This window comes from Thunnus albacares, chromosome 2 (genome assembly GCF_914725855.1).
Source record: "Thunnus albacares chromosome 2, fThuAlb1.1, whole genome shotgun sequence".
Taxonomy (NCBI): Eukaryota; Metazoa; Chordata; class Actinopteri; order Scombriformes; family Scombridae; genus Thunnus; species Thunnus albacares.
The window spans coordinates 2,306,116-2,323,113 of NC_058107.1; the positions used below are offsets into that span (position 1 = coordinate 2,306,116).

Genomic DNA, 16,998 nt, shown 5'->3' on the forward strand with positions numbered 1-16,998 from the left:
GCACTGTCCAGTGGAGCAGACTTGAGTGGAACTCGAGGGAAGCTTCAACTGTGTTTTGTCATTAACATCTCAGTACTGTACAGCTTTTAATACAGTTGAGGGAGATTATGTTGCCTTAAGGCAGTTCTGATGGAAGCTACTTTTAAAACTAATTGGTCACTTTGATACTCAATCTTAAAAAAGTTACTACAAAGCAATACATATAGTGCTTCCAACTGGATTGTTGATGATTGGTTTAAATAGAAAAATAATAATAAATAAGCCAATATAATTTGGAGCTGTTATATATTCTATGCTAATGCAAGTGTATGCAATTTGCAAGTTTGATGCATGCAAAGAAATCTGAGGTTATAAACAATCTACTCGACTGCAACATAGTATTGAAATGGCATTTGTGGAGGAATGCAGGGCTTCATAGACATTTGCATCACATTTCTGCAGAAAAAGATATAGATATAAGCTTTTATGTGCTTCAAATAGATCAACAAAGCAACATCACAGTGTCAATGTATATACTAATTTGATTAGTTACTCTTGTGGATAACACTACTTTAAATCCCCCCTATTTAGTTTTTATAAGCAGCACCAATTTTTGAGTTTATCTTTGTTCTACAGAGTTTGATTTGTTACATACAAGAGTAGCTGGCAGCTTGTTTTGTTTGCCTTATCATATGGTGTTATGGGGCAGCCTCGTTATAATTACAGTTTTCTTTATCAAAGGATGACGGGACGCTCTCAAGTGATGCCACTGAAGTTCTGCACCCTGGATGATCCAATGTCTTCATCAGCACACTCTCTCCATCACTTTCAGGACCATCATCAGGACATCTGGCAGTTCTTCATCCTCTGTGAGGGACTCACCATCTCCCCTGCCTCAACTCTCCACCCAGTCAACTCAGGCAGCAGGTGAACAGTCAGTTGGTGAAGTTGATGTGTTGGAAACAGGAAAAATGGGCAAGCGTAAGGATGTGAGTGACTTTGACAAGGGCCAAATTGTGATGGCTAGACGACTGGGTCAGAGCATCTCCAAACGGCAGGTCTTGTGGTCAGTGGTTAGTAAAAGTGGTCCAAAGAAGGACAACCAGTGATCCCGCAACAGGGTCATGGGCGCCCGAGGCTCATGGATGTATGCAGGGAGCGAAGGGTAGCCTGTCTGGTCTGATCCCACAGGAAAGCTACTGTAGCACAGATTGCTGAAACAGATTATGCTGGCTATGACAGACAGGTGTCCGAACACACAGTGCATTGCAGATTGCTGCGTATGGGGCTGCTGTTCACTGCTTAAAGCGCCTACGATGGGCATGTGAGCATCAGAAGTGAACCATGGTGCAATGGTAGAAGGTGGCCTGGTCTGATGAGTCAAGTTTTCTTTTACATCATGTGGACGGCCGGGTGTGTGTGCATTGTTTACCTGGGGAACAGATGGCACCAGGATGCACTATGGGAAGAAGGCAGGCTGGCAGAGGCAGTGTGATGCTCTGAGCAATGTTCTGCTGGGAAACCTTGGGTCCTGGCATTCATGTGGATGTTACTTTGATATGTACCACCTACCTAAACATTGTTGCAGACCAGGTACACCCCTTTATGGCAACAGTATTCCCTCATGGCAGTGAGCTCTTTCAGCAGGATAACGCACCACTGCATTTTTCAGGAATGGTTTGAGTAACGTCACAAAGAGTTCTAGGTGTTGCTTTGGCCTCCAAATTCCCCAGATCTCAAGCCAATTGAGCATCTGTGGGATGTGCTGGAAAAGCAAGTCCGATCCATGGAGGCCCCACCTCACAACTTACAGGACTTAAAGGATCTGCTGCTAATGTCTTAGTGCCAGATACCAGAGGACACCCTCAGAGGTCTTTTGGAGTCCACGCATCATCAACGGGTCAGAGGTGTTTTGGCGGCACAAGGGGGACCTACACAGTAGTATATATATATATATATATATATATATATATATAACACTATATTGACATTGTAAATGCTTATTAATGTACAGTATTTCTCAACAATTACAACTTCTACCATGAAGACATATTTTGCATAACTGCAACTAATAATATTTTACATTATATCTCCTCCTGTGGGCACTTCAGTCTGTCCACAGGATGAGTCATAGCTGTTGACAAAAACATTAATATACACTCCATTCCACTCCACTCCATTTACAGCTAAATTGTAGTGTGTTAAACCATTTAAATTAAATGTTTTCATACTGCTTATAAATGCTAACTATGGGGGACATAATGTAAAGTGTATTGAGCATTTAAAATGTGTGATACGTTCAAAACCAAATTTAAAAATCTGCTAAAAACTACTCAGCTCTGTAACCATTGAATCTAAATGTCATCTCATAGTCTTCTCATGAATGTAAATAATCTTGCTTTTAATTTGACAAGCTTACATTATTAATTTCTAGTTGACATTGTGGGTGTATGTGATGTGCTATTGTGTGTAGCTTTGTATTTTGTATAATGTGTCCTGCGTGTTTTCTGCTTTGTACGGTTTGTTATTGTTCCGTTATATGTTTTAATTGTAAGGGACTGCAGATGAAAATTAGTTTAAGCTAACTCTGGTGCAGTACATCAAATGTTAACATTTATGTTTAACACTGTACACGGTCCCAATAAATACAATACAAAAAACTGCATTATAAACTGGACTACACATTTCAAACAGACTTAAGATTGCATATCAATTTAAAATATATTGTATTTTATTAGGATTTTGGGGGGGCTAAAAACTTCTGATAGTGGAAATCTTGGACCCTTAGGCTACCATGACACTTCAAAACATGTCATCTACAATGACGCTCAAGAAATGTCACCTTTGCTTAGACAGCTGGAAAATTATGTGAGAAAATAAAATAAATTGTTTTCTCATTTTTAATAGTACTATACAGAATTACCAGACATTCTGGCATCCTGGTGGTTAAGACACATATAACAGCAATGAGTTGGATTCCAGCTTGGGATGTTTCTCCACATTTCATGTCTGCCTCTACACTGTTTGCTATCCAATAAAGGCAAAATTGCACCACCAAAAAGAGAAAAAAATTAATAAATCATAATCACAGACATAAAAATAGAAGGGGGAATTATTACTTTTATTTTACATATTTTAACTGATTTTTGTCCCAAAGTGTGAGGTTTGGCTTGTCAGCTTTGATCAGGCTGTTTCATCAAAGCATAATTCTGGTTTATTGCAATTTGGGTTACTTATTTTTACAGTTTTTGTTATCATTTCTGTCTGTTGTGATAACACTGTGTTCACTAAACTAATTACTGAGATTTGGGAACATGGTGACATCACTGCAATGACATCAGACGGGGCAGGACTCAGACGATCAGACCCAAATAAGAGCCAAGTTGTATTAAACTGGAATGATCCTTTAATACTAATATGTTGTGTTGTTTTTTTTTTTTTTTTTTTAAAAATACAGCTATACTGCTTTCAGGTATATTGATGAATGCATACGGGTGTGAGGCAAAGCTGAATTTTTGAAATTAGAGCTGGATTAGGTTGTGTGTTGTGTGTGAAACATGCGTGTAGGTTAGTGTCTGTGTGGTTTCCAGTAGTGTGTGAGAGGTCCTCACAGTTTGTGTGTGTGTGTGTGTGTGTGTGTGGGTGGGTGGGTGAGTGTGTGTGTGTGTGTGTATTGTGCATGTGGATGTGGTGTGCATATCTATTCCTGGGCCGGGGGATCCTCTCCTGCAGGTCTAATTACTTTAATGAGGGATGTCTCCCTCTCTATCAGCCCTACCCAAGGGTACACATTAACATTCCCCCCACATAGTCATACACAGCAACACTCACAATTAACCACAAATTCATCAGCAGAGTAAATACTCTCTCTTGCCTCCGTGTGAAACTTACTCTTCTTTTAAACTCTTACTTCCGTGAGAAAGCAAGCCCTCCTCCATCTCCTCCGCCACCCCCCCTTGAGTCAAGTGATTCAGCCCAGACTCGACTTGATTCCTGGGGTACTTTAAGTCTGTCTGCCTTCATTTCCAGTAGACACTTAAAGGTGAGAAGACACCAGAGTTTTTTTTTAACAGATCAGAAAATATGCAATTGAGTCATTATTCGGCTGTGCTATATCACTCTCACCCATGCGTCCAATTTAGAATCCAAGAAAGTGGCTGACAGCTGGATATCTAATGATGTTTCTGTTGTGACCCGCAACTATTACCCGTGCCATGTGTGTGTGTTTGTGGGTTTCCAAGCGTGTGTCTGTTTGAGTGACTGTGTATTAAGCTTCAGAGAGCAGTCTAGCGTTGCCAAGAGACAGTACAGGCACCACTAAGGGCCACAGCTTTATTCATGAGAGAGAAATGGAAGAAAAATGGAAATGGGAGGGTTAGTTATTTAAACTGATCTGATGAGTAAAGCCCAAGGATGTGAAATAAACACGTTGAAACTTGGACGTTCTCCCTCTGCTTGTCAGTGCTCAGTCAGAGCTGCGGCTCGTGTCTGCCATCTAGTGGTCAAAATTGGGACCTGCAACACAGAGGACAGTCAGAGAGAACAGGTGGAGACAGAAGTTGTGACCCTAAGTTCCAAAAAACATTCCTCCTTTTTTCTAGAAAACATGTGGGTCAGTAAGAGACGACAGAAAGTCATCTTTGAAGTCACCTCTGATTGATTTTGTATATGTATTTGTCAAATGGCATAAACTTCAATAATCAATCATTAACAAATTATCTACAAATTCAAGGATTTAGTCACTGCTAAACTGCAGCTAGGTATCATGGGAAAAAGCATGCCAGCACACTGACAAAAACAAAACTAGAGGGAGTTCTTCAGATGCAAGAAATTATTAATTTATTATACTTACAAAATGTGAAACAATATGACATGAAAGTGAAAGGATCATTGCACAATGTACAGACCATGTAATTCTAGAGACTTAAGTAAATAGGTAATTTAATTACAGCTTCTAACGCCACTGATTTCATGCATAAAGGACAGTTTAGTAGTCAGGAGGAATCAGTTTGTGAAGACAGTATAATATGTGCTGTTATGTAATCTGAGAAAATAACTGATGATGTCATCAGGATTGGGCTTGAAGACTGCAAATTTTTAACAGAGAGCGTGTGTTTCAAACTGGGGGTTGAGAGACATGGGCATTTAAAAGACAGAGGATGATGATAAGATGCCTTTGGTTGCATCATGGGGAGTGTAGGATCCATTGTTGTCAGAGTTGTCAGGATATTTGTGCCTCTGCTGTTTGCTGACATCTGATGAGTCCTCCAACTTTACAGTCGTGCAGTACTGAATCACTGGATGACAAAAAATCCTTCATTGTCAATGCTACACCTTTAAATTCATCAAACAGTGTAACTTCAATGACTATTAAAGCCTGTTTTTTTGTTGTCTTTTTTGCTAAAAGTTTCAACCTTTTTCATAATGGTAGTTAATTCTCAAAGATTGATGTCTTCTTGATGTCATCTCTCCAAGAGGAGATTTTCCTCACAAATTGGAGACAAAACAAAACAAAACTTCTTTCCAGTTGCATTGTCTGAGACATGATATTTGGGGGGCATGTAGAGACTCATATATACCTTTTATATATTGTAATATTTGAAATATTACATATATGAAATACAACTACTACTTTATTACTATTTATAACACAGGTCACAGGAGTGCACAGATGGCAATGAACAGCAATCTTTTATTAAACACATATTCCAGCCTTCTGTTTACAATCTCTCTTTCCCCCATACTTCCTGTCTGTCTCAGCTAACAATAAAAAAAGGCTAAAATGCAAAAATATCTTAAAAAATGCAACGTATATTAAATAATTTTTTAAAAAGTGGCTCTGTGAGGCTGTATTTGCAGGCACAGAGGTGCTTTCATTTAAATGCTAACCTCAGCATGCTAACATACTCACTATGACCATGTTAAAATGTTGATATTTAGCAGGTACTTATTAGCACTAAACACACAAAGTACAGCTGAGGCTGATGGGAATGTCATTATCTATTCAGGTAGCCTATTTAGTCATAAACCAAAACATTGGTCTGATGATGGTGCTATAGAAGAAAAGTTCAGAGATCATCATATTCATAAGGATTCATCCTCAATGGCATTCCATCCAACAGATGTTCAGACATTTCATTCTGAGCAGCTATGTATCATGGGAAAAAGCATGCCAGCAAACTGACAAAAACAAAACCTCACGCTTTGGAAATATGCCCCACTATCTCAGACCCAAGCTAATGCTAGCTTACTGGGAACACTGAGTGCTGCACACTAGCTAAATTGTGCTTACAGGGCAGGTAACATTAAATTTATGAAATATTGCATGACAGAATCATGTGAGGGTCTTGTTGGTTGAACTTCAGGACTACAAACACAGTAGAACTGCGAGAAAAATCACCATTTATTCTTTAAACAGAGGCTTTGAAAGTCAGAGACAGCACGAGTCCCGGAGCAGGGAAACCATCAGGTGAGCCAACTGTCAATCACAGCTGTCAATCACACAGCAGACATCAAAGCTACTATAAGTCTTCATATCTTATTGACGGAGCGATACTTTTCAAACCACCAGCATACTTACTATGATGTGTTCTGACCATAGACTGTATGTAAAGGTTGTGTTTGTGCTTGCTTGTGTGACGTCCATTGCAACCAGAGTCTGTGCAGTAGAGTTGGGGGGCGGGATGATGGCCTGCGAGACACACCCCCTCAACTTGACTGACAGCCATCCTGCCACTGAGAGCCGAATGAACCCAGGAGCCATGATGGAGGCAAAAACCAGCCAGTAACTAGCAGCTACAGCTGGTAGTGAATCACAAATGAAAACAGCATCTTCAATTAGGATCTGTCAATCACAGCTGTCAATCATGACATCACACTCCCTTTTTACACGATCAAACAACTAATTTAAAACAAACTTATCAGAAAAATGAACCCCTGAACAAACATCACTGTCAAAAGAACTACCTAAAATGACAGAAACCATCTTTAGGAAAAATGTATTTGATATGCACTTTGATTTTTTATTTTGGTCCATTTCCCATCCGCTAACATGTGGGGCAGAATTTATGACCTATACTGCAACCAACCACCAGGGGTATATCAAGATATTTTGGCTTCACTTTCGTTAAGCTGTCATGTCGTCCATAAAGTCTATCGTTCTTATAGAGGTCATTTGCACAAGTTTGACTTTTGTGTTTATTTGTCCCAAACACCCAATGTATCAACTGTACATTAGCCATTAGCTAGCAACAAACCATGTCTGTGTGGGTGTTTCTGTGTTTGTGTCTGTGAACTCTTGCTGTTATTTCCCTTCACTCTCTCTCCTTGCGTGTTTGCAAGGTTCGATACAAAATGTTATATGTACAGTCTAGTATACCACTCAGGGCTGTAGCCAGGGCGAAACGTTAACATAAAAATTAACAGAAATTGTTGCATTTTCTTGCATCCAGAGGAGCATCTTCCACCCGTTCTGAAATGCATGTTTAATCTTTCTGATTCTCTGTTCACATCATCCGCTGTCATCTCAATCTCTTCTTCCTTCTCTCAGTCCTAACTCACTCTGCTACACTGAAGGTCTTTTACTGTTCTTCCTTAGATGCTTTAAAAGCTATTAATAAAGCCAAATACATGCTAAATATATCACAGTAAATTGTAATAAATGAGTTAAGTTCAACATATATTAAACATGTTAAAAAGCCTATTTCAATAGTGATTTCACATTAGTAACAATAACCCATAGGCAGGGAAGCAGTAGTATTTGATCATATTATGCCTTGTCTTCATGGTCCTTTAAAGTTGAATTTTATAGTCTTTATTATTTTACATATTGAAATTATGATATTAAGAACCAGAGTGTTTGGGATGTTAACACTGCAGTGCTTAAGATTTCAGATTAGATGTATAACAAGCAACTGAGGCAAACGCTAAAATCACACTGAGAGGCAGGGATCCGTTACAGGAAGCCTTCAAAAGACTGTAAAACAACAGGAAAAAAAAGCAGTGTGATCCATGTCTGTTTGTTCAGTCTCCAAAAATTAACGAATCCAACAAACAAACTCAGTCTGATCTTTGGAAAATATTCATGTAGCATTCACAGATGCTCAGTCAGAGGACTCTGGCATGCTGGTTGCTATGGAAAGTCTTCAGATTCAACTCTAACAGTGAAATAACATTAAAGATTTAGTTTTGCTTCATGTTTTGTACAATTGCAGTTGGTTATCATGACTAATAATGTGAGGTAAAATAACCCAGTGCTGTTATTCTACATGTTGGCTACACTATGCAGGACCAAGCAAACACTGTCATGTTTAAGAAATTGTATGAATGCTTGAAAGTTATTCACTCATATTGATGTTTAATGTTGATTTTTAAGACAATAGCACAGCACTACAGACTACAGTATAAAAATCACTTTAACCAAAATAGAGTAGGCTGTGGTAAAAAAAATACTGAGGTCCAGACCTCGGGACCTCGGGGACTACTGTTACTGGTGGAAATACTACTGACTAAATGCTTAAATGAATATGGAGTTTAATCTGCTCTTTTTGGACACATAAGCTGTAATATTTAGTTTAGAAGTTTTTTGAAGATGGGGGGAAACTGTAATATGTTTGGTTATCAGTGATAACACAAATAGATATCTGCTCACCACATCAATATAAAGGAGGTCAAAGGCATTTAGCATTCATATAATTTCTCCTCACTGTTGAAGACCATGAGTGGACCTTTAGTGTAAACTATTTTGTCACACAAATGGAGTTTAGTTTGTGGTGCTCAATATGCTGTGCATATTTAATAACTGACTCTATGTTGTAATGTTAACACCATTATAAAGTCCAAAGCCAAACACATGTTAAATAAAATTATGGCCATGAAACATATTTTACATCTGCGTAATCTAGAAGTAAAAAATCCTTACTCACACATTCAATAACCTGCATTTTTCCTCAAACTTTGGCAGATTCAGAAGATATTCCAGGAGGAAACCGATTTGGCAAAAGAGAAAAGTGAGTCAATTTTTATTCTCTGTTGTACATTATTTAATCACTTAATAATAATATACACACACACGCACACACACACACACATATATATGAAAGTATGTATGTATATGTATGTATATATACTTTATTCAAAAATTTCTCAAAATTTAAAAAACAACAACACAGTGATATAGCAAAAGTGCAAACCAAAGCAGAGGTTCAAAGTGACATGGAGCAAAGAGACCACTTAATGCAGAAATGCAAACATATGAAACATTGTTTTTAGTATAGATTTTAAGGGAGTAGTTTTAAATCTAGATTGTGGAACTGCTAATTGAGTGCAGGTATATGTGGCAGACCGTGGAGTGCTTTAAAAGTAATGAGTAAAACCTTAAAATCTATTCTGAAATCAAATGGAAGATGATGCAAAGAGACTAAAATGTGAATTATGTGATCTCTCTTGTTTTATTCCAGTGAACCAACTGGCTTCAGTGTTCTGTATAAGTTTGACACTCACGCAGGTAAACAGAAAGTTACAATAATCAATTCTGGAGAAGATGAAAACATAAATAAAAGTGAAGTGATTATTTATAATTGAAATGCCTCAACAAAGCAATATACACTAAATATTCTGTTGCACAGATGGTAATGATTTGGAATGATTATTTAAATTAATGTTCAAAGTTAGGTAACAGTGAAGACTGACTGGTGTTTAATTTGTTTGATCTAGTGGGTTATAGCTACATGTGCTTTATAAGTAATCTGTGAATTTAGTCATGCACATGATGATCTGAAAATCTCATTATTTATGCTATGTGAACTGGACTCTTTGTAGTATTGTTTGAAATATATGTGCTGCCTTCTGGATCTGGTTTATGTATGTATGCATGACACAATAATAAAAATCCATTATAATAAGTATAAATATTGTAGTTTGGTTCTAATGCTACAATACTGTATCATAACTGACCAGCACATATCCAACAGTAAAATTATTTTTATGAATAGTGTTGGAACTTACTGTTTTGTTTAAAAAAAAAAAAAAATACAACCCAAAATGAATTTGCAAGGCAAACAATAAGAGCAAAACACATAGTAGAATATCAAATGTTCCCTAATCCAGCCTTTGTCAGGCACAGTTGAGATAGGGGGACTTTACAGAGAAAGCCCACCTGGCTAAATGAATAGGCAATGTTGTCAGGGTTTAGAAGAGTCAGTCGGCTGTGAGGCTGCCGTATAATACAGCGGCTGTCAGCGCTGACAAGTCTCAGAAACACACACTTCTAATCTCAACCCCCCTTTCTTCTCCCCCTCAACCATAACACACAGAAAAAATGACACCCTGCGCAAATATTAAACATCTTCCAAGGCCTATTCCAACATCTTCTTTTCTCTAACACTGTTTTACCCCCCTCCCCCTTCCCCATTCCCTCTCTCCATATCTCTCTCCCATCTTGTCTTGTTCTTGTCTCCTCAGAATCTCTGGCAGCCGGATCATCTCCGTCTCTTAGTGTCAATTAAAAGTGAAATATCTGCATTTGTCAACATATCATTTGTGGTGGGCCCGTGATGCACTGCTGATTTGTCGGCCGATTCCTGACACCGGGGAGGGAATGCCGAGGCGGCAGTGTCCCTCATTAGACCTGGAGCTGGCACCATGATGGCTGACACCGCCGGGAGGCTTCGCTCCCCGTCGACATGATACTAACCCGGGAACAGGCCTCGTCTGTCAGTCCTGTCACTTGCCAGCCAGCCATCCAGTCAGGGAGAGCGAGGGGCAGATGGGTGGAGGAGGAGGTGCACAAGGGTGGGTGGGAGGCAGAGTGGGAGGGTGCACTGTGCACCCTAGTCTGAGACCCAGGGAGGGAGAGACTATATTAAAATTTATTTGTACAGCACAATGTCAGTATATATGTCATCATGTCCGAAGGACATGTGGTCCGTGGTTGACACTTTAGTGCAGTGAAAGCAAGTTGTAAGCTGTTCTAATCATGATTTTAGCAGGGCTACACAATATACTCACAATTTAACAGAGGCAGAAATCATTCTAATAAAGTAATGTACAATACAAACATAAAGCAAAAAAGATAAGGGATAAAAATAGATGATATGGCACTAATAATGATCAAGTCCTACCAGCAGATATTACAACTTTTTATTACACACTACAACATATTGTTTTTCATTTTCTGTTTTTCATTTCTTTGACCTTTGCCATTACGGTGGGTTTGAGCTGTACAGTTTCTGGTACTTCAGGAGAGACATTTTGGCCTTGTGTTAGAAGAAAGTCAGGTGGGCTTTGTGTATTGGGAATATTCTTCTGAGGAGCATGAATACATACGTGGAGTTAGGTATCTGGCAGGTCGTTTTTGAGACAATATGCGTGAGCAAAAACACGATTCTAATGAAAAATGGTGGAATTGGCCAGATAATGACTGAAGCCTGAAGAAACCAGAGGGTTCATAAGTGAAACTTTAGAATACTTTATTAACATAGAAAATAGAATAACATAATGAAAACATTCAACTTTGCAAACATGCTTTATCTGCCTAACAAAACAATACAAGTTAACTTGTCTTATAACTTATTAAAATAATGTAAATAAAACTAAAAGCTGTAACTACTATCACATCAAATTCCTTTGGCCATCTCTCAGTTTTAGAGGTTGAAATCTGAGTAAAAAGTGAAAAATTGTAAACCAGCCATCTTTATTTATATCTATACAGTAGGGTCCAAAAGTCTAGAGACCACTTTTCCAGAATGGGAAAGACTTTTGGACTACCATATATATAAAAACCTCCTCATTTATCTTACTGACTACATTATATTCTGTGCTTAGTTTACATATCACTAGATTCACTAGTTTTCTTTATGACACGACACTAGTGTTAGTGGGTAACTAGCCTTTTGTTGCTACTCTTTTTACTTAGCTTTGTGCTTAGCCCAACTTAGCAGTTAGCTTTGTGAATCCATAGTCAAAGCAGCCTCACTAAAACGATGATGTGTGATGACTGTTCTGCAGTTGCAGACAGGATGTCTCTAGAGAGAAGTGCGCATGAGTTAGAGCAGCTTTTTTCGGCTAGGGTTACTTTAGCCCTGCTAATGATAGCACTAGCATAGCCTCGTCAGCAGATGCGGCAGAGTTTGTCCCTCTTCACCAACCTGGGTTCACTGTTTACTCAGTGGGACAGAGGCTAATCTGAGGGTGCTGCATTATCATCATATCGCTTTCGTGCCCCTCAGTTCCACTCATTTTTTTCCTTTCCAAAGGGACCTTGAGCTACCAAAATTAACAGCAATCTTACTAAAAGGCTACAGCAATTGGATAGAGGGCCTTACTAATATTGAGCTACTCGGCTGATAATACTAGCTAGCACTGTAAATAAGGTTTTTCTTAAATAAGCTTCCTTAATTTTTGAGATAATAATAAACCTTTCTTGCATTCCACAAAATGGTATGTTACATAAGTTTAAGTACAAGTTGCATTTTGTGTTAACCAATGTGTTCTATTCTGCTAATGCTGAGTCTGTTAATGCAATGATTGTTGAGTCAGGAAGAGCAAGACAGGCTGCGTTGTGAAGGCATTTCGCTCAATAAGAAAAAATGACCCCCCTTACACAATCCAGGTAGGTGGTTATTCCAAGACAAATAAGTGTTCACTTTCAATTTTATTCTGTTTAATAATGCGCTAAATTAGCAGATACACGCTTTTCAAAGTTCATGAAATTGACCTTTCCCTGCAGATGACAACATACCACAGTAAACATTAGAATACACTGAATCAAGCGTATATTTACTCATGCATCATATTAATTATAATTAACTGCACAATTAAATTATATCAAGGTAACTGGTCGATCAAGATTGTATCTGCAATGGTTCTGTTAAGTCCCAACAGGACAGGTATTGCTTGAGTTCAATTTTGCTTCAGCTCGATTTTCATGTGGAAATATAAGTTCAAGTATAAGCACAACTCTGAGGAAATACTACGGTCTGTCTAACTGCTGAAAATCCATGAGTATAGTCACCACATTGGTGTGATTACTCTAGTTATATGATCATAATACAAAAGGAGATTACACATATAAGCCTGCTCAAACCAGTCTGTTTTAATTGATAGACTTATGACTTGAAAGGCCCAGTATGTGGGCTATAGTTAGGAAATGATAATCAGAAAGTCCCATCATTATTTTTGCTTAATGTATTTATTTACATAAAGTACATTCTGGAGCTTTTATATGTTGACTAATTAAGAAATACATACTGACTTTTCTCACTGTTGTTTTTCCCACTGTTATCAGGTGGACTTTACATCTGAAGGTGTTCTCATTGGGCAATCAAAGTGCAACTGCACAGCTGGCCAAGGTCACTGCATCAAACTGGATCACTCTATACTCTTGCACATTTTCTTAAACTTGGCATCAAATCAGTCCCTTCTGCAGTTAGTAAAACCTCACTGCCAAAGACATGGCGTATTCCTTCACACGTGTCAGGCATTGCCCAAAAACCTATTAATACAGTAGAAATCTTGAAATTAAAGCCACCCACAGCTAATCCATCGCCAAAGACATATAAAAGGTCTTGTCATGGAGTCATACCCAACCTCTATTGCCCTTCTCGAGTTCAACTACCAAGTGATCAATTTGCTCATGACATTCAAAAAAACGTTGCTGATATTGGTAGCAACAGCCAAATGTACAAACTGCTGCTGGCATTAAGTAAACACCCAGTGGATAAAGTGGCAACAGACTTTGGAAATCTGCCCCATGGGTCATAGTTGACCCACGAAGTACTTGCCCTGCCTACCACCACCATTGACCACCACCCAGTACTTCCTCTTCCACCCTAAGCCATTTAATTATGCAACAGCCCTTAATGAAAATGAGAGCTACTACTACAGTGGCATAACTGTCATCTGCTCTGATGCTGAGGCACTGGAGATAGAAACAAGGGAGCATAAGCAAGAGCTGGCACCACGTCCGCTTCAAACATCTGACTTCATCTGTTTTTAAGAGAATAGTCTCAAGGGTCGCAGACTTCAACAGCTTGGCAGTCAGTATGCAGAGACAGAAGAGAGCTGTGCGGACAAGTGCAATGAAAAAAGGGCTGCAGATGGAGCCTATTGCAGCAGCGTAATATAAACCGGTAACCATGCATACTCGTCTTGATAAAAATATGTAGTAAGCCTACAGTCACTCAATTGGACAGACAGCCATATCCATCAGATTGGCCATGGCCCATACAACACTACTATAGCGGAAGACAGAAAATTAATAAAGCATTTTTATAATTATCTGTGATCTATAGAGAGATGACATATGTTAGCTGATGTATGAGGTTAGTCTTGACCAGCTTATCAGGTACACTGGTACACTAGCTTGGCTAGCTAGCTTGATAACATTACCTGAAAATATGGTCCAACATCCCTCTTTATTTTAGCAATCCATTCGCGGTGGGTGTATAGCAATGGAAAGATGCCTTTATCATTATGTCTTCTTTAGTAAGATGTACAGCATGATACACAACAGTAAGACATGTTCATCTCGCTCATTGCAGCACTTCCGGAAAGCACAGGAAATTTTCAAAATGGCATATTGCGTGATATAAGCCTATTAGGGCTTGACACAGGGATCGCCAACCTCCAGACGATGATGGACTTCCAGCACAGAAGTGAAAACTTTGACCTGCTGGTGGCGCTAGAGGAGAAGTCAGAGGATCAAGAAAGTCATTAGAATGTTTCCTCTGGGGACCCAGAATATCTGCTGTAAATTTCATGATAAACCAGCAAATAGTTGTGAATATATTACACTCTAAACCACACGTCATCCACATGGTGGCACTAGAAGAAATGTTAGAGGATAACGAAAGTCAATAGGATTCATCCTCTGGAGAACATGAATTTCTGTATAAAATGTAATGTCAATCCATCCCATAGTTGTTGAGATCTTTCAGTCTGGACCAAAGCAGTGGGCCGGCAGACAGACAATATGACTGACATTGCCATCCCTAGAGGCATGTTGCTAGTATGGCTTAAAATAAGTAGAGCACTAGAATTGCTATATGAGCCCCTCAAAGGACTGCTATGACCTGCAGGGCAAGAGTCATTTTGTAAGCTTTTAGCTAGCAAGCTTCTCCACTAGCTCAGATTACCATCTTATAGAAGCCTATAAATAATGTTAACCTACTTAACAAAGCTACCAAAAAGTAGCAGCCATCTGGCATGTGACACTCACTTTACAGGTCATAGCATTCCCTTTGGAGTATACTGAAAGGTGCCATCACATTAGCCTCTTATTTTAAAGAATTACCCCACACTCACCGGCGAAAAGGAAGTGATGTCACAATACTAATGTGAGTAATAAATAAACACTGAGCAGAGCTATCACAAACTGTAAATTTCTCTCCATTTCCAGAGTATCAGTGTGTCCACACAAATACTGATCACATGTTAATACTAGGTGTGAATGTTGTATCTTAAAAAGTGGTAAATGTGTAAAATATCAGGTAGAGGTGATAGAAATTGCACTCTAATGTATCACGTGTTTTATCTGAGTCAATAAGGTGACATTTGTTGTCAAGCTGTTACATCATATTCTTGCTTCCAGTTTCATTTAGTAAGAGCAGAATATTTCCAGAGTGTCTAATAAGGTGACTGTGTGCATCTCTCTGTCTCTCAAACAGTGATCTGCCTTTTCTAACATGGTTTGGAGTAGCAGGATGATCTCAGTGTTTCATGCCAGCATTTCTGGCTCCTCCACCCCCACACTGTGGGATCAGGGAGGAGGAAAAGGAGGTGGAGGAAGAGGAGGATGCTTGTCCTGCTTCACTTGCCATCATTAGGAGGAGAGGCGCTGACCAAGCCAGCAGCCACCCTGGGTGGGAGTCACTCAGAGACACAAAGGAATGCACCATTACAGCTTCAAAGAGAGGGAGGGAGGGAGGGGGAGTGGAGGGTGAAAAGTGCAAAGTGGGAGAGGAAGGTGTTTTTTTTTTTTTAAAGGAGGGGGAATGCGGAGGAGATTTAACAGTTAAACAGATTTTCTTTCCTTTTTCTGAAGTCAGATATCAATGTTTTTGTTGGAGAGCAGTTATTACCGTTGAATCCACTCATCTCTCTATGGGTGAAGCAATATACTTCATTTTTGAACAAACTCAGAACATAGCTGTACATTCATTTCCTCCATTCTTGATGTAAGGAGGTTGTCTTGTCCTCAGGGAGACAGGACTGTGTTGCAGAGATGATCTTTATATAAATGATAAATTTACTTCTTTTGTCCGACTTAAAACCCGATATAATCTTTTAAAGTTTTTTCATTTATATCACATTAGACATTATTTTCAATGTAACACCTCTCAATATGAAGTTTTGCAAAATAAATTGTTGTGTGTGATATTTTCCATTCAGCCCTTTGCCCTAGACATTTCATTTCCTGTCTCATTGCTGCCTTTACGTCTACGGTAAATATTTGTTATCTTAGAAATGTGTATGCTTCTGAGTTCAGTACTGAGGTACCAGATGATCACAGAGGTGGATTATAAAGTGTACATGCAATTTAATACAGTACAAAATAAGAAAGTAAAATCCATCAGTATTACCATTATGTGACAGGTGTAAACTAGCTGAAGGGTTTCTCTCTCTTTTATTTTGATTTTGTTCTGTATTTGGCTTTAAGTAAGTTCTCTTGGATACTTAAGAAAGAGACTAAAAAAACCAACAGATTTTCAATTCTTAGCAATCTGCTTATTCTGAGATGACGAGGAGGTTGTTTTTTTTTGTACAGTCAACAACAAGCATTAACATTTAGGTTTAGGTGTTTAGGTTTAGGCCACAAGAACGTGGAAAAAGTCCACACACCATGTCAATGCTGACTTTTTCAATATTTAATCACTACTAAGATACTTAACCAAGATAACCAAAGTGCTGTCACTTTAAAAACATTAATCGTGCTTTTGCTGCCACAAACCAATTTTGCAGACAGAATATATTGTCAAATAAAAATATAATCTGGGTGATGTTGTTGCGAATACATAGTAT

General features: G+C 38.7%; 1 long non-coding RNA gene across 1 annotated transcript; it reads left to right on the forward strand.

Moving 5' to 3' along the window:
- The first annotated feature begins 724 nt into the window (after positions 1 to 724).
- LOC122990324 lies at positions 725 to 15,872 on the forward strand. Its single transcript, XR_006405317.1, has 3 exons — positions 725 to 848; positions 12,810 to 12,816; positions 15,645 to 15,872. It is a non-coding gene; the product is annotated as an uncharacterized LOC122990324 (long non-coding RNA).
- Positions 15,873 to 16,998: the final 1,126 nt, after the last annotated feature.